The sequence below is a fragment of the Microtus pennsylvanicus genome, chromosome 14, assembly GCF_037038515.1.
Source record: "Microtus pennsylvanicus isolate mMicPen1 chromosome 14, mMicPen1.hap1, whole genome shotgun sequence".
Lineage (NCBI taxonomy): Eukaryota > Metazoa > Chordata > Mammalia > Rodentia > Cricetidae > Microtus > Microtus pennsylvanicus.
Genome location: NC_134592.1, coordinates 61,221,094 through 61,245,242, shown reverse-complemented (window position 1 = coordinate 61,245,242; position 24,149 = coordinate 61,221,094).

Below are 24,149 nucleotides of genomic sequence, written 5' to 3'. Positions count from 1 at the left end.
ATTCAGAGTGCTCAATAAAAAGATCAGAATTCATGAGTTTTCTCAAAATACCACTTTCCTATCTTCCACTACAGTCTCACTTTAGAACTTCCAAAGGGAAGGAGAAGTAATTGGCCTTTAGCTTTAAGGAAGGTGTGCATAGTTATGTAAATCTCTCCATCTTCAACTTGACATTCATCTCTCCTATCACTCTCTAACTTTTTTTCTAGATAGCTTGAGTAAGTGTAAGCCTTTTAAATTAATATATATATATATATATATATATATATATATATATATATATATATGTGTGTGTGTGTTTGTCTCCCAATTATACATTTAATTAATTTCAGAAACTATCCACAAGGTGCCATAATTTAATAAAAATCATTTGTCAATCAAGTTGAGATAAACTTATTTATACATTTTATTAAACACATTCTAAATGAAGAGATAAATAAAAATGCTACGTGTACAGGGTAAGAATTAACAACTCAGAAAACATTTTCTACACATGCACTAGATAACTGAGAAAATGAAATCTATGTGGCATAAGCAGAACCACTTTCCTATCTTCAAATCTAAAAGAGAAAGGTCGGAGAAAGTAACTGCTTCTTAGCTTCATGAAAGGTGTACGCAATGGCCACAAGCCTGAATAAGTGAAGGGAGAAAGGTACATTTGTCTAAGTTTTCATATTTTTGGCATATTCATATATAGGCTAGAGTTATATTACACCAGAATAGGAAGTACCTTATGAAACTTCACTTACAGCCATCTATCTTTCATTCCTCTATAAGCTTTGAATCTTGGATACTGATGAGCCTGTCGCTCTCACGACTGGCATTGTATCAGAGAACACAGTGTCAGAAGAGCACTAAAGAAATAAGAATTACTTCTTTAAAAAATGGGCTTGATTAGAAGACATTAATATAAGTTCATGTATTGTTTAATAGCTCTGCAGATAGACAGGTAAAGAAACAAATATGATTATGTTTGAACATTCTGATTAAATATGCATATATTATGTGCATCATTACTCTGAATTAGGCAAGAAATGTTAGTCAATATCAGAAAGTATCACTAATGTACACCCCTTGGTGTCTTCATACCACTCTTAAGTAAAAAGTTATCAGAGTGTCTTTGAAATTTTATCTATTCTAGGACAGAAATAGTTAAAATACAAAATAAGCCTAAAGCACTCAGTAGTACCAAAAAGCCATGTGTTCTAACAAAACAATAAGATATGCCAAAAAGAACACAGGAGTCAACTGAAAGTTCCAACTGCAAAATTGAAATTGCTTCAGTAACAACATAATAATAGTAATGATTCCCAACATGACCTAAGTATGGATGAGCTACTGATGATATAAACTAAATGAGGAGAAATATGAATAAATAATAGACAAGGAAAAGAAATATTTCCTATAAATATGTCTCAAAGTATGTTCATGTGTTTTCTCAACAAGAACGGGAGTCAAATTCTGCTCTGACTTGGATTTGGAATGAATCTAGTGACTAACTTCCAGGATAACAACAGGAAAATATACAAAGGGAAATGTAGCACTTTGTACTATTGGGGACACCTGGAAGCTGCTTGGTAGCTAGGATATCAAGACTAAATAATCACATATGCCTATTAGGAACCCCAGAGTGACCATGTTTCAAAGTCATTTCTCCTCTTCGGTATTCTTTGCAAAAACCTGTAACCACTTTCTGATGTGGAATTCCCTTCTGTATGCTGTGAATACCATTGGTTAATAAAGAAACTGTTTTAGGCCTGTGATAGAGTAGAGTAGAGTAGTGCTTGGCAGGGAAAACTAAACTGAATGCTGGAAGAAAGGAGGCAGAGTCAGAGAGAAGCCATGGAGTCATGACCAGGGACAGACAAACTGAAACATTGCTGGTAGGCCACAACCTTGTGGTGATTCACAGATTAATGGAGATTAGTTAAATTAACATGTAAGAGTTAGTCAATAAGAAGCTAGAGCTAATGGGCCGAGCAGTGATTTAAATAATATAGTTTCTGTGTGATTATTTCGGGAGTCTGGATGGCCAGGAAATGAACAAGCGGCTTCCTACAACAACCTTCCAAAGTTGAGAGAGTATTTGATAAGCACAAACTCAGGGACAGCCTTGTCAGAACTCCAGAACTCCTTGAACTTGTGAAAGGCTAGGTGTTAACTGACAACTCGTCAGGATCTGGAATTACCAAGGAGTTAAGATTCTAGGCATATCTGAGAGTAACTACCTGATTAGATTATTTGATGTGGAATGAACCACCCTAGAAGTAGGCAATACCACTCTGGTCCTGGGGTGCATGCCAAACAGAAAGCCAGCTGATCGGGGATATTCACTGTTGGAATAACTCTTCCCTGACTGAAAATGCAGCGTGACCGATCATCTGATTCACGCTCCAGTCATGAACTGAGAGCCAAAACCAATTCTTTTCTCCTGTCAGTTGTTTTTGTTACAGCTACAGCAAAAGTAACTTACACACAAGGGAAAGCTCAAAAACCTGTCACAGACCACAGGACGGGAAAAGACATGACAATAAATATCAACATAATATCTTTAATAATATCCTGAAGCAAATAATAATAATAAAACATGAGCTGAATATAGTTTTCAGTTAATAGCAAGAAACTAGCATTTCTTAGTTTTAAGAATCATGCCTCTGATGAACAGTGATAGCACATGCCTTTAATACCAGCACTATGGAGGGAGAGGCAGGTAGCTCTCTGGGAGTTTGAGGCCATCTTTCCTTACTGAGTGAGCTCTACAATAGCCAGGGCTGTTCCATGGAGAAACCCTGTGATATGGGATTCCCTTCTGTATGCTATGAATAATATTGGTTAATAAAGTAACTGCCTTGGCCTGTTGATAGGGTAAAGCATAGCTAGGCAGAGAAAACTAAAACAAAGGCTTGGAGAAAGGAGGCAGAGTTAGAGAGAAGTCATGGAGCCCCGCTGGAGACAGATGCCGAATTTTTACCTGGTAAGCCACAGCCACGTGGCAATACACAGAATAATAAAAATTAGTTAAATTAATACGTAAGAGTTAACCAATAAGAAGCTAGAGCTAATGGATCAAGCAGGGTTTTAAGTAATACAGTTTCTGTGTGATTATTTTGGGGCTAAGCAGCCGGAAACTAACAAGCGGGCTCCTTTGTAACAACCCTGTCTCCAAAAAAAAAAAATTAAGAAAAAGAGAAATATGTCTCCAAATATGGAATAATCATTTTAATTAATTTCATATTTTTAAATCTAACTGTTATTTACAGTTATGTTGAAAAATTATTATATATAATAATAAAATAACACCATTTAACATGTATAAAACAATTAGACCCAACTATAATTGTTATTAGCAAATGTGTATTGAAAATCCAGGTGGCTGTTACCCTGAAGCTAGGGTCTAAGTTTCCTTCTGAAATCCTCAGCAATATTTTTCCTGTGATGCTGTGAAAGGCATGCTGATTTCATGTGAGTTATCTTATGCTCTCTATTTTCTTGATTCACAAGCTGATGTGACCTGATGAAATGTGACATGCTTGTCACTTCTGGTTAAAGGTGAGCATCAGTGGCCAAATATCCATGTAACTAGAATGTTTTCCCATTACTGCTTTCTGACAGGTATTAGTCTAACAACACCGCACTCTACAGAAACAAAAGGCATCAGCATTAAAAAACCAGATGATGCCCCAATGAAACCAGTTACAACATAAAATTTAAAGGAAAGGAATACCCTGAACTCAGGAGGTTGTATGTCCATGCTTTCTCTTTTAAATATTGCATAATGATTACTTCTAAAGCAAATGACCAGAATACATAAGTGCTTTGAGATGCGGAAAAGATATCAGGTGCAGAAAAACCAGATGCTCACATTCCTTTTATGTGGAACATGTGTGCGGCAAAAGGAGAGAGAAATGGCATAACTGATGTATGAAATATAACCAAGGATTTTATTATTAGAATGCTTTCTGATTTTTCTCAGAGGTATTATACTCTGAGCCTTGCTCTTAGTGAGGCAGAACCTTTCTGCTCCTAATGCCACATGAATTCCACCTTCTACTGCTAGCAAAATTAGAGCACAAAGATACCCCACTTCCTTTCTGTCAGTCTCAGATAAAATATAAAAAAGCATTTGTCTAAATGGCTATTTATTGAAAAGCCAATGTAGTCAATAAATAGTCCAATGAAATGCTATTTAATTTATATATGGTTAACAAAATATAACTTGCGGTTGAAAGCATGCATTTTAGCAAATAAGAGCAAGACTGGAAATAATTTTAAGGAAGCAGAATATTCTAGATTTACCTCTGTCACAGATAAAAAGGATTAATTAATGAAGTCTGCACTCAGTAGATAAAGACTCCAGTGGTACTGCTAATTTTCTTGAGAGAGAAAGATAGCCCAGGTCACATTTACATTTTAGCTTGAAATAGATTCCACTTCTTTTCTTAATACCAGGAGAAAAAGGAAAGAAGAAGAATATTAAAGTTAAAATTATACTATAACTATTGCATCAATTGCATCCCTAAAAATTTTTATATAAATTTGAGCATATCTGAAGCCATAAGTCTCATAAGAAGTCATTTAGAATATTTTCATCTAATAATCTGAATTTGTTATATGATTTATGATACACTAAACTATCAAAATAGCACAGTGCTTTATTAATGAAATTAGTTTTATAAATATGATGATGGAATGTGATCTCTCATATTGTTTATTTATTACTCATTTTTATATGATCAGAAATAATACATATTTTTATTGTGTTTTCTAATACCCTGTCAAACAATCTTCCTTTATTGTAATTGGTAGAGAGAATGAAACTAGTGTACAGAAAACTTTATTAAATGAGAACTGAGTTTCAATATTGTGACTCATAGCAAAATGGCATTTCTAACAAGAGACTGAGGATCAAAGCTAAATAAAATGTGAGCTGGAACACACTGAGAGTAAACTTGGGCACACTCTTAAACAGAACCTGGAAGGTGTGTGTGTAACCAGCGTGCTCATTATCACCTTGTCATTACTTCATTATTTAAATAAGAATTAAGTCTGTTGTTTGGATAAAGACAAAATCTATAAAAAAAAACTGTGTGAATAAGAGATAAAAAAATGTGCCAAACTTTTCAAGCCTACTAACCATCAAAAAATCTTGATGATGACTATGAGGTAGGGGTTGTGCATATTAAAACTAAAATAGTTGTATTTATGTATACACAAAATATATCATCTTGTAAAGATACAATAGAAAGTAGATTTACAGAGACTATGATTATTAAAATGCAATGTCCAATAATAATCTACACTATTAGATTTGATACTCTGGTTGAGGGGTATTATTCTACACAGTGATGCCCACATTTCTAGTGCTTAGAATCAAATAAAATTTAAAGTAACCTACTATTTCAATGTGATAAAAGTATATTTTAAGGGAATCTTCCTCATAAATGATTCAAATTTCTGCATAATAAAATACAGACCCTAAAACTACCTGCCTCCTTCTCTCCACGAATCTTCTCAGGAGTATGAAAATTGTTTGTGAGGCCTGGAGAGATGGCTTGGTGGCTTAGAGCACTGGCTGGTCTTCCAGAGAAACAGGGTTGGGTTACTAGCATTCACATGATTATCCACAATCTTCTATCATTCCAGTTACAGAGGGCAGAATCCTCTCTCCTGACCTCCACAGGTATCAGGCATGGAAGTGATTCACAAACATACAGGCAGTCAAAACACCATACTCATAAAATATAACTAAAAAAATGGTTGTTGAGTGTACATTGCATACATAGTTATAGGGGGATATGGCTGAGAGAATAATAATAGTAAAAGGAAAACAAGCAGAAATAGATGCAACTGGATTATAAATCTATAGAGTAAAACCATAGTGTAGGTTCATGACACCAGAGGAACCTCACATTGAAATGCTAGAAGCATGTTAGGAATACTTTAAAACCAAAAGACTTGTTATGGCTCAAGAGCATAAACCATGACACATGCAAATTTTAAACATCTTGATGATGGGAGAGCCAACACTGAATGTCAGAAGCTAGTGTCATTAGTGACCTGATATGCAGCATCGGAAGAAGGGAGATCTTTGTAGTAGTCTCGCTATAACTGAGGGATGGAGCTCAACTGAAATGGAATTAATTTTGTTAACAAACTGAACTGGTGGAAGAATTTCAGAGGTAAAACGTGGCAAACAGTACTGGAAAATACTATGCACATCTTTTTTGTTCAGAATAGAAAACAACATACAAATTGTGTAGAACTAATAACGGCAAAGCAAAGACTGTCAATGGATGCTATGATTGCATGAAAGCATATAGTGTGTACTCCACAGGGTTTGAAAAATCATTTAAAATAGCGCTGATATTGGTAAGTTTATTAGAGGGTTCAGAATGAAGCCTGGTAATGCTGAGCAGAATAAATTGGATGTGCAGGAGATTAAACATTGGATGGACAATTAGGAGAACAGTCTAATTCTCAGACAGTCACTTTACTAAGGACAGTTGTCTGGCAGAAATAGATGCACTTTGCCAAATGACCGGTTCACTCAGGCCAATCCAACAATCCAGCAAAGGAACAAAGCACCGAACGGCTTTACTGCCTGCGCAGAACAAATGGTTTTTTAAGTATTTGTAAAATTTGCAGAAATTTTGATTCTGCACAAAGAGGCTTTACACATTTTTTTAACAAAGTTTTAGTTTGCTGGATCATTTTGTCATTCTGTTGAATCTAGTCACTGTATAGGGACAGTGAACTAAATTACTGTCTTTCCCTTTCATATTTAAAGATGATTGCTCTAAACAATAAGATAAATCTATCCACTCCCCCAAATTATAGACATGTTCTACAAATTTGAATAGCTATTTAGTTTTCCTGACACTTAAAACCATAATCTTTCAAAGTATATGCAACTGTTTGCTTTTTCAGTTTTCCAAATTTCTTACCCATGGGAACTATAGTCTCAATTTAACACATGTATTTCAAAAATTAATAGGAAATTAAAACTCACAAAAATAGAGAGGCTAATTATACTAAAGGGGAAAGCTATTTATATTTCATGTTAGATATGGATCATCTGGGTTAAAATTTTTAAGCATGGTAAAAGCTGATTTAAAAGGAAGTGAATCACACACACACACACACACACAGACACACACACAGACACACACACAAACTTAAAAAGAAATTGCACCAGATCAATGGAGTGAAACTGATGGATGTGAAACAAACATCATTGACAACTGCTCTGTATTTGAGATATAATTAAGACATAATATTTATGGAATATGCATTTATTGCTGAAATGCATAAACGCAAAAGAAGAAGACTTCATCACAAATTGTCTAAATAAAGTAGCAAAACAAAGCAAAATCAAAAGAAAGAGAAAAGTATGCCACAATACATAGTCTTATTTCCAAAGACTTATTTACCATATCCTTGGCCTTACAGAACCTTCTTAGTTTCAGGAGGTCCTGTTTATTAACTGTTGCTCTCAGTGTCTGTATTACTGGTTTTATATTTAGGAAGTGGTCTCCTATGATGATGTGTTCAATGCTACTTCCCGCTTTCTCTTCTAAGAGTGTAACTTGGTTATGTTGAGTTCTTTGACGTGTTCTTGAGTTTTCTGCAGGGTGATAGATAAGAATCTATTTGCATTCTTCTACATGCTGGCATCCAGTTATGCAAGCACCGTTGTTGAAAATGATTTCTCTTTTTTGTTATATAATTTTGGCTTCTTTGTCAAAAATCGAGTTTTCATAGGTGTGTGGATTAACGTCAGGCTCTTCAATTCAATTCCATTGATCCATGTGTCTGCCTTTATGCCAATACCAAACTGTTTTCATTACTATAACTCTGTAGCAGAGCTAGAAGTCAGGGACAGTGAGACCTCCTGAAGTTTCTTTATTGTGTAGGACTGTTTTATCTATCTTGGGTTTTATTCTTTTCTCATATGAAGCTGAGTACTGTCCTTTCTAGGTCTGTGAAGAATTAATTTGTAATTTTGATGGGGATTGCATTGAATCAGTAGATTGCTTTTAGTAAGATTGTCATTTTTATTATGTTAATCCTATCTATCAAAGAGCATGGGAGATCTTTCAATTTTCTGGTAACTTCTTCAATTTCTTTCTTCAAAGATGTAGTGTTCTTGTCATACAAGTTTTTCACTTATTTGGTTAGAGTTATCCCAAGATATTTTATATTATATGTGGATATTGTGAATTGTGATATTTCTTTTATTTTTTTGAACTTGTTTATAATTTCTATATAGGAGGACTATTAATATTTTTAGTTAATCTTATATCCCACCACATTACTGAAGGTGTTTATCAGCTGTATGAGTTTTCTGGTAGAATTTTGTGGGTCCTTATGTATACTTTCATATCATCTGCAAATAATGACTTCTTTCTTTCCAATTTGTATGGACTTGATCTCCTTTTGTTGTCTTATAGTTCTAGCTAGAACTTCAAGTAGTGTATTGAATAGATATGGAGAGAGTGGACAGTCTTGTCTTGCAGCCTTATAGAATTGGATAAAATTTTCACCAACCCCGTATCTAAGAGAGAACTGATCTCCAAAATTTATAAAGAACTCTAGAAATCAAATATCAAATAATCCAATTGAAAAGAGGGTACAGATATAAACAGATTTCTCAACAAAAGAATATCAAAAGGCTGAAAGACATTTAAGGAATTGTTCAACTGTGTTAGTCTTCAGAGAAATGCAATTCAAAACTACTCCGAGATTGTATCTTATGTCTATCAGAATGGATAAAATGAAAAACACTGATGACAGCTGACAGCTTATGTTGGAGAGGATGTGGAGTAGGTGGAGTCCTTTTCCACTACTAGTGGATGTGAAAACTTGTATAGAAACTTTGGGAATCAATACAGGGGTTTCTCAGAAAACTGGAAATCAACCTAACTCAAGAGCCAGTACTCTTTGGCATATACCCAAATGATACTCAATCATACCAAGAGGACACTTGCTCAACTATATCCATAGCAGCAGTATTCATAATAACAAGAACCTAGATGTCCCTCAACTGAAGAATGGGTAAAGAGAATGTGGTACATTGACACAATGGAGTATTACTCAGTAGTTAAAAAAAATGACATCATGAAATGTGCAGGCAAATGGATGGAGCTAGAAACCTGAGTGAAGTAATCCAGACCCAGAAGACAAACACAGTATGTACTCACTTATAAGTGGATATTAGATGTAAAGAAAAGATAGCCAGGATACAACCCACAGCCCCAGAAAAGCTGGGTAACAAGGAGGACCCTAAGAGAGACGACTAAGGATTTCCTTAGGAAGAGAAAATAAATGAAATCTTGTAGTAATAGGAGTGTCGGGGCTGCGTCCCCAGCACCCCGGCCACCTGGCTAGCTTATGCCCCAAAATAACAACACACAAATTGTATTCATTTAAATACTGCTTGGCTCATTATATCTAGCCTCTTCTCGACTAACTCTCGCACCTGGACTAGCCCATTTCCAATCATGTGTGTAGCACCCCAAGGTGCACTTACTGGGAAGATTCTAGCCTACGTCCATCCTGGGTCAGAGCTGAATCGCGTGTGCCTCAGAGAGCAGAGCTCTCATCCGCCTGGGAGAGGGGAGCATGGCATCTCTCTGAGGCGTCTATCTCACTTCCTCTTCCTCCCAGAATTCTGTTCTGTTTACTCCTCACACCTATGTTTTAACCTATCAGGGCCAAGCAGTTTCTTTATTGCTTAACCAATGAAATCAACAGATTGATATATGACACTCCCACACCAAGATCTCCTGGGTCAACTGGGCATGGATGGGAAGAGGGGAGGTAATGGGGGGTTCAGAACATGAGGGAGCAGGATAGTCAAGTTCGGGGAGGGATGGAGAGGGAGAACAATGAAAGCGACATGTTGATAGAAGCCATAAAGGGATTAGGGAGAAATCTGGCGCTAGGGAAATTCCCAGGATTTCACAAGGGTCACTTCAACTAAGACTCCTAGTAATAATGGAGAGAGTGCCTGAACCAGCCTTCTCCTGTAATTAGATTGGTGATTACCCTAATTGTTATCATAGAACCTTCATCCAGTAACTGACAGAAGCAAATGCAGAGAACCACAGCCAAGCACTGGTCTGAGCTCCTGGAGTACATTCAAAGAGAGAAAAGAGGATTTATATGAGCAAAGGGGGGGGCAGGATCATGATAGGGAAACCCACAGAGACAGTTGACCTAAGCTAGTAGGAGCCCATGGACTCTGTACTGACAGGTGGAGAGCCTGCATAGGACTGAAATATGCCCAGTAAATGTGGGAGCTAGTTGTGTGGCTTGGTCTATTTGTGGGTCCCCCGGCAGTGGGGCAAAGATTTATTGCTGGTGCTAGAACTGGCCTTTTGGATGTAATTTCCCTGTAATGATGTGCCTTTCTCAGACTTGATACAGGAGGGAGGGAATTGGTGCTGCCTAAGCTCAATACGCCAGGCTTGGTTGACTCCCTATGAGAGGCCTTACTCTTTTTGAGAAGTGGATGGGGGTTTGGGGAGTTGGGGATGCAGGAAGAAGGGAGGGAGGGAGAACTGTGGTTGGCATGTGAAATGAATTAAAGAAAGAAAAAAACCAACATTCAAAGTTTGCTGTCTAAGCAGTGCATGTAACAAAAAAAAATGAACTTGTAACTAGGCAAAAATAAATTTTGAGTGATTTTTGGATTAAAAAATTTATGTCAGATTGTATACATTTTTATTTTAACAGCATTTTAAAATGTTTCAGCGAAAATACAATTGTTTCATGAATTATTTCTGAAGCAGTTACAATGGGTAAAAGTTGCAAGATATTCTATCACACTATGAACACCAAGTTTGATTTTGCACTAATTAAATAAAATCAACCTTGGTTCAGAGGGCAGAGCCCACAACACATTGACAGACGTCATAGAAAGGCAGAGTGAGCCTCGAAGATAGATAGAGAGATACACAGGAAGTAGAAGGGTGCAGCATTGAGTATAAAGGTCCTTTGGGGTTTGGTAGTACAGAAGGATACTATCTTTTGGAGAAGCTGGTGATGACAGGAGTTTAGCTAGGTGCTCCTCAACCTCTCTAAGTTAGCAAGTTTTCACCCCTGCCTCTAATGACTGAACCTTATTGACAAATCAAACAATAGAGATTTAGTTAAAAATTACATTTGGTGGCAACAGCAGGAAGTGGATCTGGCAGGACATAAAAAGCTCCTGCCTTACAAGCCAGTTACTGGCTGAAATAGCTGTAGATTCAAATGTAGCTGCTGTACTGTCAGAAAAAATTCTATCATTTTTGGCAGTGCAAGGCATTGGACTACCACCCAGCTGCTACCGCAACCATTGCCACCACTCACAGGGACGCCAAATGTGGTTTTATGCTCATCAGAAGGAGCCCGAGCTTGATTACAGCACTGTTGCTGTAGATAAACTGAGGAAATGGCAGATTTGATGAGTCACCTGGGAAACCCTTAAGGTGAGAATTTAGTAATATTAAAAAGAAAAGTCTTTCTGATGTTAAGAATGGGAAATACCACAATATAGGGAATTAGGACTCTGTATACTGGTACTGTGGATGGTTTGAAAATGTAAAAAATAATGAGAGGATAAAGAACTTAGCTGGGATTGTCATAATGTTGGTTGTAATTACTGTCGATTTGGTAATTCCTATTTTTTGTCTTTAAAATTGTTTTGAAAATAGTGCCAAGTGTGAAAATTTGACTGATAAGATATGCACCTTAGAAAATATGCATATAAGATATGCACCTTAGAAAAAATTTACAATTGATAAAACACAAGCCTTAAAAAGACTTCCTCTTGGTAACATGAAAGCTTTAGAAAGATTTAGTACTGAAAATAAGAAAAATTTGACTGATAAGATATCAAGCATTAAAAAAACCTATAATGAAAATAAGAAAAATACTCAGATACAGAGGAATTTAGACAAGAAATTGCAACAACACTGCATAATGAAATTGAAAAGAGTTATTATAAAGCTAACCTTGGTTTATCCAGTAACTATACAAGAATGGCCAGTAGATGACAGACACCCCATGGTTATGCAGAAGTAAAATGGAATCCTATTATGTTTGAGGAGATTTAAGGAAACAGTCATTTCATATAGTATTCATTCACCCTATGTGAAGGAGATGTTAAATTTGTGGGCATCTATTATCTTCTAAGACTAGAAAGATTTAGACACAGGAATATTGGAAGCTTGTTTGCAGTTACAAAGACGAACATGGTAGACAGAGGAAGCTAGAGTCATAAAACAATGAAATAGTGCTAAAGGCATTGCAACCTCCCTCCATCAGCTTCTAGGTAAAGGCCAAAATGCTAACTTGCAAAGGCAGTGTTAATTGATGATCATTGACCCTATGTCATTTAGTGGCCTTAAATGCTTGGGAAAAGATTGAAGAATCAGGAAAGAGCTCTGAGTCATTTGTTAAAATTACACAGCACCCAAAAAAAGCCTTCACTGATTTTTGACAAATACTAATTCAACTGTAAGTAGAATAGTATCAGATCCAGAACTCAGATGAATGTTAATTGAATCTTTGGCTTTGGAAAATGTTAATTCAGAGTATAAAAGGGTGATCAAGTCTTTGAAGGAAATATCAACATCAGTAGATGAATGGATTGGAAATACAGTTGATACTGGATCTCACACCTATGATACTGCTTTGATAGGAGAAGTAATTTCTAGATATTTTAAGAAAAATCAAAATATCATATGTTTTAATTATACTAAACCTGGTCATTGGAAAAGAGACTGTAGGTGAGGTGTTCCTAGAAATAATGTTTTTTTTTTAAATTTCTTTTCTATAGATAATCCAAACAGACGTCCCAGGCACCTGAAATATGCAGCAGGTGGGGCAAAGGCCAGCACTGACTAATGGATGAAGATCAACAAGGTAAAAGCAAAGGTAATTCTTGTCATGAGAAAACACCTTAGGGGGCCTCCTGCAGGCCCCAATATCAAATTTTGTTCAAACTTTTTATCAGAATTGGAGGAATTCATCTACAGAACAATTAAAAGACATAATGGCTGTTGTTAAAATAACACAACAACACATTCCTCTCCATGTGATGAAGTATAGAATAATTTTAGTAGATAAAAAAAATCAGAAGACACAAGAAAAAAAAGTACTGTGGTGCATTATTATAAATGATCAGAGACCCAAGCTAAAAATACAAATAAATGGCATTGAAGTTGAAGGTTTAGTAAACACAAGAGAAGACATAACAATAATTTCATGAAAATCTTGGCATCTATATTGGCCTTTTCATGAAGTAAATGCTCAGCTTCTAGGCATTGGAATTTTATCTCCAGTAAAACAAAGCTCAAGATTGGCAAAGTGTATAGGGCCTGAAGGACAGATAGAAAAATAAAGCCATATGTGCCTAACATGGCAATGACTTTATGGATACATGATTAATTGCAAAAATAGAAAACACAAATTCACATTCCTCCAGTCTCAGAAACAAAACATAAATAAAGAATACTTCTGAGAAAATTATTAAAGTGTATTATCAAGAACAGTAACTAAACTTTCTGGTTATACATAAGCAGGGCACAACAGCTGTCAGTCTTTCAAAGGTACCAACATCCTTACCTTTAAAATGTCTAACTGACAAACCCATATTGGTAGAACAATCGTCTTTGACAGAAGAAAAATTAGAGGCACTAGCAGAGTTGTTATAGGAGCAGTTAAGTGCTCAACATATTGATTAATCAATCGGTCCTTGAAATTTTCCTGTGTTTGTGATTAAAAAGAAATCTGGAAATTGGGGAATAGTAACAGATTTAAGAGCTGTAAATAAGGGGAATCACTCAATCATCTCTTTACAGCCTGAACTATCCTTGATTCTCTATTACCTGAGTGTTGTTTTATTATAGTGAATGATCTAAAAGATTGCTGTTTTGCTATACCTTTGCAAAAATAGGATAGAGAAAACTTTGCATTCACAGTACCTAGGTTTAAGAATTCCCTTCCAGTTAGAAGTTACCACTGGAAATTTCTTTCACAAGCATTGTTAAACAGTCCTACCTTGTGTCAAGAATTAATTTATTATTATTTTTTTATTAAAAATTTTATTAAAATTTTCCACCTTTCCCCCTTCTCCCATTTACCTTCCCTTCCCCCCACCCCTCCCCCTCCCTTTCCAGTCCAAAGAGCAGTCAGGGTTCTTTGCCCTGTGGGAAGTCCAAGGTCCTCCCCCCTCCATCCAGGTCATTAGAATTAATTTGTAGACAGTTTCCTCAGTCTATAATGTATCATTATATGGATGGTATGTTACATGTTGATTCAAACACAGACATCTTAGAAAAGAATGCTTGATGAAGCAAAGAGTTTTGCCTTCATGGGGATTATAAATTGGTCCAGAAAAATACAAAAAAAACCTATTAATTATTTATGTTATAAAATAGGTTTACAGAAAATTCAGCAACAGAGAGTACAGATCAGGAAAGATGAATTACAAACTCTTAAAGATTTTTGAAAAATTGCTGAGGATATTAACTACTGTGGCCCATAATTAGATGAACTACTCAAGAACTAAGCAATTTATTTCTAACTTTACCAAGTGATAAGGACTTAAGTAATCTAAGAAAATTATCAACTGAGGCTGAGAGAGAATTGGCACTTGTTGAAAAGAAATTACAGGATTCCCACGTGGAGCATGTGGATCCAGAGGTTGACTATATTCTAATCATTTTACCTACTACTCAGTCTCCTAAAGTAATTCTTACAGAGAGAAGATACTATTTTGGAATGGATATTTTTGCCTAGCAAAGTAAAACACTAAAGACTTATGTAGAAAAAGTTTCTGAATTCATTCTGAAAAGAAAATTGAGGTTATATCAATTAGCAGGAATAGAGCCACCTGAAATTGTGGCTCCTCTTTGCTAATTTGGAAATTGTCTCATTATGGGCAAAAAATGAGATTGGCAAAAAGCTTGCAGTAATTTTTGTGAGAGATTATCACCAATTTTCCCCAAAGCAAGAAACTCTTGTTTATAAAAGAACTCATTTAATTGAATCATTCCTCACATAATAAGAGGAACATGAATTTCAGGAGCACCTATATTCTTTAGTGATGCAAATAACTGAGGAAAGTCAGATTATAAATCAGGAAAAAGAAGTAATGTTGCTCTAAGCCCTTATGATTTAGTTCAGAAACCAAAATTATATGTTATTGCTTTGGTATTATTAGATTTTCTAGAACATCTTAATATAGTTACTGACTCCCCATAAACAGAAAGAATTTTTTTTACAAAATAAGACCGCTGAATTTGCTCCAGATGATTCAGAATTAACTGTTGCTTTTTCAACTACAACAAGTAATTAGGAGTAGAAATCATCCTTTGTATATCTGAGGTGGGTGTAACAAGCTGTCTAGCACAAGGAAATGATTAATTTGATCATTAATAGGAAATGTACTAAAAACCTCAGAATTTTGTAAGAATTTTTTCCATCACTTGGCTGTAAACCAGGGAAATATAAAGTAATGTTGTACTTGTTCTTTGTATAACCAAACTCCATTACCTGCAGGAAGTAACCCAAAAGGTATTCAAAGAAATAAAATTCTTTGGTAAATGGGTGTGTTTTATTTTGTGGACTTTGGGATATTAAAGCATGTGTACCATACAACATATACATAGTCAGGATTTCAAAGGGCAGCTACTCTAAACTCTAAAAAGTCTGCTTCTGTAATGACATATTTACTAGAAGGCCATATTTATATGATGGCCATTATGGGCATAGCTGAATATTAAGACTGACAATGCCCCAGCATGTATCTGTAGTAAAATGGCCTCAGCCTTTTCTCTATGCCCACTTAAATCCTGCCGTCTCCACTGCAACTGAGGCAAGCACCTACACCATTGGCCTCTCACAATGCCAAACCTCAGCTGATCTCCATCAAGAAACAGGCTCCAGGTGTACAAGAAAGAGAACAAGATGGTAGCGGGACTCAGCAATTAGAATCAAATAATGCCACCATAAGCACCAAAAGCTAGAGGCTTTGGTGATTGCTCTGCTAAGTTGAAGTCATTTGTCTAATCTTTCATTACTGTTACTCCCATTCATCTCTTTTGAACTGTAAAAGATCTCAGAATTAAATATTATTTTTTAAGGCTTGAACTCTTTGAATTTGTGAATATTAATAGAATTGTTAAGACCTTGTGATTCTTGGAGATGGACTAAATGTGTTTTTATTATTATATGGCCATGAATGTTTGAGAACCAAGTATGGTATATTCTGCCTTTAAAATGATGCTTTAAGTTAATAATAGGAGGGCTTGTGGTAGCTAATCTGCTTTGTCGGCCTGCCAGGCTTTGAAATAACCTAGGAGTCACATAGTGTATACCTTTGAGGAAGTTTCAGAGAAGTTTAAATAATAAAAGAAGTTGACACTGAATGTGTGTAGTACCATCTGATGGAGTGAATTCCAAATTAAATAACAAATAAAGAAACAAATACTGGAAGGGGGCCAGCATTATTCTGATTTGTCACTGCTGCCTGGTCTGTCAAGTTGAGAGGAGTCCTGCCTATGCACTCATTTCTCTGCCATTCTCTGCTGGACATATCTTTTATTCTCTCCTACCTGATAAATTTTTGTTAATATGAAAATATCCAATTTCATCCCAGAACTTAATGGACTAAACTAACTCTTTCTCATATCCTTCATTTATTGTGTGCTGATTCTTTTAAAATTAGTTCATCTCAAAACTGTAAGGTCAGACCCCAGCCAGTGGGGTAGGTGCAGTCATCATGTGCTTTAGAATAAAGTCCATGAGTACTTCCTTCCCCTGCTTGTGAGCTCAATTTGAGTTGTAGAACACACTTTTACCAAAAGAAATTGCCTGCCTAGCTACTTTCACTTTGTTTGTATGTCACTTTGTGCAACACTGAGATTACTCTTTGCTACTTACAATGCCTTTGCTTCCAAGACAGACTGTACACTTTAAAATTATAAGTGGATGACAAAGAAATGGCTCAGCGTATAGGTACTGTCTACCAAGCTTAACAACAATGTTAACCCTTGGGACCCAAGGGGAAGGAGAGAACCAAATCCAACAAGTTGTCCTTTAACCTCTATACCAACACTGTGGAATATGCAAGTCCCTACCCCATGCATATATACACTAACTAAATAAATATAATTAATTGAAAATAATTTGTTATTCCCTTAAATTGAGTCAATCAAGGAACTGTATCAGCAGTGAGAAACATAAATAACACAGTACTATAATAGACATCATCTATATGTACTAAGTTGGTTAATTATTAACAAAATTAAATCTTATGGTTAATTGTCATTTTTGGCTTAAAACAGCTAATAAATTAGTCATTTTGCATTTTTCTCTCCATTTGTGTGTGCTTCTGTGTGTGTGTGTGTGTGTGTGTGTGTGTGTGTGTGTGTGTGTGTTGTGTTGGAGGCATGCCATTGAAGATAAATATTGACAATTTTACTATTATTTCCATGACAATTTGCATTTAATTTGAGTCACATTTTTCTTTAGATTTTGTCTTTGTATGCACATGAAATGAAATGACAGAGGACTTGTCTTTCTGCCTTGCTAACATCATTCAACAGACTGCTGACCAGGTTCCTCCATGTTGCAATGGGACTTTGTTTTAGATACTGTCCTTAATAGTCATAGCCAGGAAGCTGTGATGTTTCTACTTATATTTGCAAAGTCCAGCTTTTAGTTATTTGTTCTCTTTTCTTCATTAAACCTGCTTAAAATTGATTTTATCTTTCAAAAGCTATTTTATTGTTTAGATTGCATCCTTGTATTTTGTTATCTTTGACTAATCAAATGACATAAGAAGTTGAAGAAACTCTCACAAAACCCTTTAAGGAATATATATATCACCATAATAGTCATAGCCACCTATGTCATGCCTATTTAATTTACACAATGCAGTCATTTGTACTATGCTGGACAAACAATTGGTTTGGTTTAGACATATTGGTCTTGTCTGTGTAGAAATTGGTCTTTTCACTGCTGAAGCTGGGTTCTTTTTAAGATTGTCTGCATATGGACTGTAACCACCTCTAAATTCATGGACAATTGAAGATTTTCCTTCCTATACTTATTCTTTCCTTGACAGTCTGAGAGGTTGAGAACTTCTGGAAGAATGTTACTCCTTCCCTGTAGGAGGTCTTGAATGCTATTCAAAAAGACCTCAGAGAAGCAGACAACAATGTTTCCCATTCTTAGAGCCTGGAGCTTTTTATCCCCCTTTGTAATAAAATCATAAAATCCTATGCATTAACTTTTAGTAGAAAGAATATTAATGTCTAGAGACAAACAAGATTTTGAGCAATAATATAAATTCATTTCATTAAAAATTAAAAGATAACTTTTTACCTTTTAAAATGAGAATCATTTTATGTGAATTTTAATCAAAAAGTAATCAAATATGCTAGCAACTATAGAAGCTAATATGTCTAACTATCCTTTAATCTTTCTGAAGCATCATTAGAATGCCTGGTTTTTTGTTTGTTTATTGATGTAAGATCTTCATACTTGTGGTTTCTAGAAAAGGATAAGTTAGTTTCCAAAGAATCAGTTAGAAAAATAGCCAAATGAGATGCAAAATATATATTATATTTAGAAAATAGAGTTATTTAAAGTAGAAATATATTGACATTTTTCTTCTAGTTTTGCAAAGTTTAAATTAAAATTTGTAACTGATGCACGAAACACACAAAATTGTAGATATTACCAGGTTAGCACAACATTTAAGTAAACTGAATAAATTCTAAGTTGTGCTAAAGCTATTAAATCCCTGGAACATTCATCAGTTCTTAGTTAAAACATTAATTGTCCTCTCCTCCAGCTTTGCGTAATATACATCATAAACGCGTGGTATCTGTGCTCACCCTCCTATCTACGACATGCCAAAACTTCTTGCTGCTGTTGAACTGGGGCTTTTAGTACTCACTGGTCAAGGCTTAGTTGTCATTTCCTTTCACCCTGCTTTCTCAGCCTCTAGTACCTGCCATTCTGCTCCCAACCCCTCTCAGACCAACATTTTCATACTCTACACAGAATTATATCATGCTGTGCTTGGGCATTTTCATGGTCAGAGTAAACTCTGACACATTCATTATTTATGGATGTGCTGAATCTCTTAACACATGCAGAATGAATGAAGCAGACACAGGCAAAATGAGTCACCAAGCTCTTGACAGTAAAAAACTTCGTTCAAGCTATCAAATTTATTTATTTAAAATATGATCTTGTCCAAAGTACAATTTTGAAAAAGTTGATAAATGATAAATATGTTATCTGTGGAAGCCCATGAGTGACTCAGTTTCCACCTGGAGTCATTTCTGACTCACAAAAGTCATTTGAGTTCAAGCTTGCCACCTCTGCTTGCTCCCAATAAACTTGAGGGCTGTGAGAAAGTTCTGATCAAGCCCATGAGAAGGAGAAAATCTGCCAAGATGAAAGAACACAGTATCTATTTAGATTTAGGCTGGTGTATGCCAGCCAGAGGCACTCTTTAGTTCGTTAGCTCCTTGCTACTAGCTCAGTTCTTGTGTTGAGATAATGCACCAGTTTGAACTCCCTCCCAAAGACAGTGCAGAGAGGTGGCTAGCCAAACAAATGCATTGCCTTTTGTTCTGAATTTTGCCTGTAACTAGTGTGCATGCTGGCTGAGAAATAAATTTGGGGCTGTTTGGTATTTACTTTCAGTCATGCTGATCTATTCTTTATTTCTATATTTATTTCTTTTAAACTGCCATTTACTATAACCTCACAGCCCTTCCCTGGTACCCCCTGCTGATTCCCATTGGAGTGGGTTCTGACTATATAAATTATTGTATGTATGTATAATATACATATATATAATTAAATAGCATCACATACATTTTAAATGACCTGCTTGTCATAATCATATTTTTACCTCATGTTAAACAATTTCTCTTTTCTTCTTAACACGAACTTATTTTCTTACATTCATTAAGAAGATATTTCAGTATTTATTATTTTATTTAATTTCAAATTCAAAAATATTTTCAGTTTATATAGTACAGTTCTATTTCTGCTCCTTCTAATTCAATTATCCTAATGAGTTATATTTTAGAGCTCTTATAACCAAAACAGAAATATTGGAGCACTCATTATTATATATGCCACATTACCAATTATGTATGCAATAGGAGGGAACCTGCTTTTTCACAGAAAAACTGATCATTTTTACAGTATTAAACATTGGATGGAAGTTTAAAACTTAAACTAGCATCTGGTTGCAGAGTTCAAACCCTTCTGCTTCTCCATTATCCAAAATTGTTGCTGCCTCTGTACACACATTTGCATTAAGAAATGACCTCTGGACTTGTACGTCAGTGCCATGATGAAAATGAGACAGGACAGTGGATAAAAAGGATATTATGCAATCCTCTACTACAAAAAAAAATGATTGTCAATCATTTCTCAAAATCTGCTATATGGACATAGTATGAAGCCAATATAATAAATCTAACAACTTATCTCTATATTCATAGACAGTGCATCTATCAATCCTCATCAGAAAAGCATTTTTGCAGAATATGTCCTTTAATGCAGAATCCTGCAATTTGTCACTGTGCAGAGGAAAAAGAGTCTGCAGAATGTAGAACTGTAAATGGAGCATGTGCCCTACAAATCCCTCCTCTCTCACCACCTGAAAGGGGACAGAAAGATGACAACAGCCAGAGGCAGTGGATGACTACAAGGAAATGGTTTTCTGGCCACAGCAGGGCAGTTTTACTTATGAATTCAGAGCAGTGGAGGCGGCATGAATAAGCTAAGCCAGACCAAATCCCAGGATGAAGACAGGAAATTGGTGCAGTATCACCAATTGTGAAAGTTTCACTTCTGGGAGAGGTAGAATAAAGGTTGCTAAACTTGTACAGCCCCTTATACATTGATTACCTTCCAGAAAAAGCCACACAACCAAGAGTATAGGAGTAGGACAAACTGTACTTGATGGCTTTATTTTTTTTTTTTGAGGTTGGATATTTTTAGTGGGTTATGGAGGGGAAATGGGAGGAGAAAAGAGCAGAGAGAAAGAGAGAAACAGGAGCAGGGGAAGGGGAGAAGTGGGGAGAGATAGAAGCTGCCTCTTCTAGAGGGAGACAGAAAAGCAATGGCTACATTTTTTTAAGGAGAGGGAGAGGAAGGAGAGTGGGGCGTGGGGAGTGGGGGGAGGGGGAGGGAAAGGGAGGCGGGGTGGAGGCAGAAATTTTTAATAAAAAAATTAAATTTAATTTAAAAAAGATTTTTTTTCATACAACATATTCTGATTGTAATCTCCCAGTCTCTAATCCCTTTCAGATCCTCACCTCTCAACTCTCCCAATTCCATGCTTTTCCTTTCTATAGAAAACAAACAAAAGAAAAGATCCACAATTTAAAAAAAATACAAGAAACACTCTTTTTGTCTCTGTCTCTGCCTCTCTCTCTCTCACACACACACACATGCACACACATTCTCTCTCATTAACTCTCAAAAACAAAACACTTAAAAGCAAAAATTAAACATAACACACAAAAATAGGCAAATAAGACAAAAATGTCCAAACAAAGTAATTTGAGACAAAAAAAAAACAATCTACAGAAATGTCATTGAGTAATTTGTGTTGGTTTTTCATAGCTGCTCATAGAGCTTACCTTAAAGTGCAGTTAATAGACCCAGTGAAACTCCATTGGAAAAGGCTAAGTTTGTTTTTACATGTTTGTCAGTTAGAGAGAGCTTCTTGGTTAGGGACCAGAGTTGACCTTCACTTCCCATTCTAAGTATTGGGACCATATTTGGCTTGGACTTGTGCAGGTTGTGTGTATACTGTCAGAGTCTCTGTGTGTCAGTCCTGTTGTAACCGGAAAACAAAGTTAGCCACTTTGACTTATACAAGCTTTCCATCTCCTCTTTCTCAAAGTTCCCTGAGCTCTGAGGGGGGTTAATAAAAACATTACACTTATGGCCGAGTGTTACATAGTCTCTCATTTTATGCACAATATCCATTTGTGGATCTCCGTCTTAGTTCTGATCTACTGCCAGAGGAAGCTTAGATGGTGTTTGAACTAGACACTAATCTATGACGATAGCAGAATGTCATTAGGCATCATTTTATCACTACATTCTTTTAGAAAATCATTTAAAAATGAGTGTTGCCAGGGGCTACTAGTTAGTTTCCCAATGGTTTGGCAGCTAAGATCCAAAATAATCACACAGAAACTGCATTAATTAAATCACTGCTTGATCTATTATCTCTAACTTTTTACTGGCTAGATTTTGCATCTTAATTTAATCCATCTCCAATAATCTGTGTAATGCCATGTGGTAGTGGCTTACTGGCAAAGTTCTGGCATCTCTCTCTAGTGGGGATACATGGCTTCTCCTCAGACTCTGCCTCTATGCTCCCAGCATTTAGTTTAGTTTTCCCTGCCTATCTACCCTATTAGACCAAGCCAGTTTCTTTATTAACCAATGGTATTCACAGAATATGGAGCAGAATCCCACATCCTACAAATGAGAGAAAGAATGAATACAGATTTGGGTGAGTTAAGAAGGGTGGGTTGATGTAAGAAGAAAAGAGGGAGTGTGGATAACATCAAAACATACTTTACTAAATTCTCAAAGGATTAATAATATGAGAAAAAGAAAGAATATGGTAAAATAAAAAATTTAAGACTTCCATATTTTATAGCTAATAAATATTCACAATTATTGAACTTGCAGCCCTTATAACAAGCAAATTTTAAATGATATTGTATATCTAAATTATATTGTGAGAACTAGTCTTTCTGTATAAGTTTTGCCACAAGATAACAATACTGTAGACAGCGTGGCTTAAATTACATATTTGAAAGTACTTCTTCAGATCCTATTTACAATGCCACTTTATGATGACATGTTTGTTTCTTTTCAGCATTTTCATGGCACCTCCAGTGAAAGTGTGAAATAAAATTTCTATAGAAAGAAATAACTAATTTTCCCAAGCTATACCTGGAGACTTCTTTGAAAATATAATGATAGGCCAGTCATAATGCTTCAGGCAAATTGTCTTAATCTTCCTTTATTATTGTTAGGATGTCCAAAAGTAATTTATTTGGAAAGCCTTAATTAAATATCTCCAGATCTGCACATGTAAAATACTGTGTGAAATCCAAATGTACATGTAGCTCTGATAGTTATCTAATCAGATGCCATGGTCAGCATGGTTGAATCTGCACAAGCATTACAGATAGATAATGTTTAAGAGATGGGCACAGGGAAAAGAAGAGGCATGGTAGATTCAACTCAGGTCTTGAAGCAGATAAAACTAGTGCATATGAATGGATGCTAGTCTGATTTTCATCACAAAAATGTAAATATAAAATGTCTTTTCCAGCAACTGATACAAAGGGTAATTTGAACTTCCTAATAACGTGTGATCTTGTTATAAAAGTTAGTAAGTTCTTAAGTGCTGTTGATCAATATCTTTAAAGTAATTGGAAACTTAGGTATGGCAAGCATGTATTATAAGATTGATTTTTACAGCAGAAATCTATATATCAAGCAGGTTCATTGGAAGCACATGATAAAATGAATATCACTCTAGAAAGCGAGTCCTCAGACAGTGTGTTATCAGCCAAGGTGATCTACATTATAAGAGACAACTGAAAGGGGAAGCAATGGACAGATAATCAATTTTTCTGTTGGTGTACAATGACTCTTGTGATTTTTTTTCCTAATACACTGTCAAATAAGCAATAAGTGTTTGTTAGTCCCTGATTTTTTTTTTTTACCAGCAGCACTATTGCAAGAATCACCAATAATTGCCTTTTTAACAGCCTAAGGTATGGCAATTTAACCATTAAGTCAGCTACTTCTACCATGACCATTCATCATTAATAACGTACACTATTAAAACGGCTTTCATAAGTCACCAATATCTTTCATTCCTTTTTAAAAAAGAGAGTTTACCTTTCTGACCTAGTTCATTACTAAGAATGTTTAGTATTTCATAATTAGATCAAGTGCAAATTTTCCCTGAAGCACAGATATTTATTCAGCATTTTTAAAACTTTTCTTTCAATAGAGTCCAGGACCATCTTATTTCTCTCTTTCTCCATCTCTTTGTATCTCTGTGTGTGTGTGTGTGT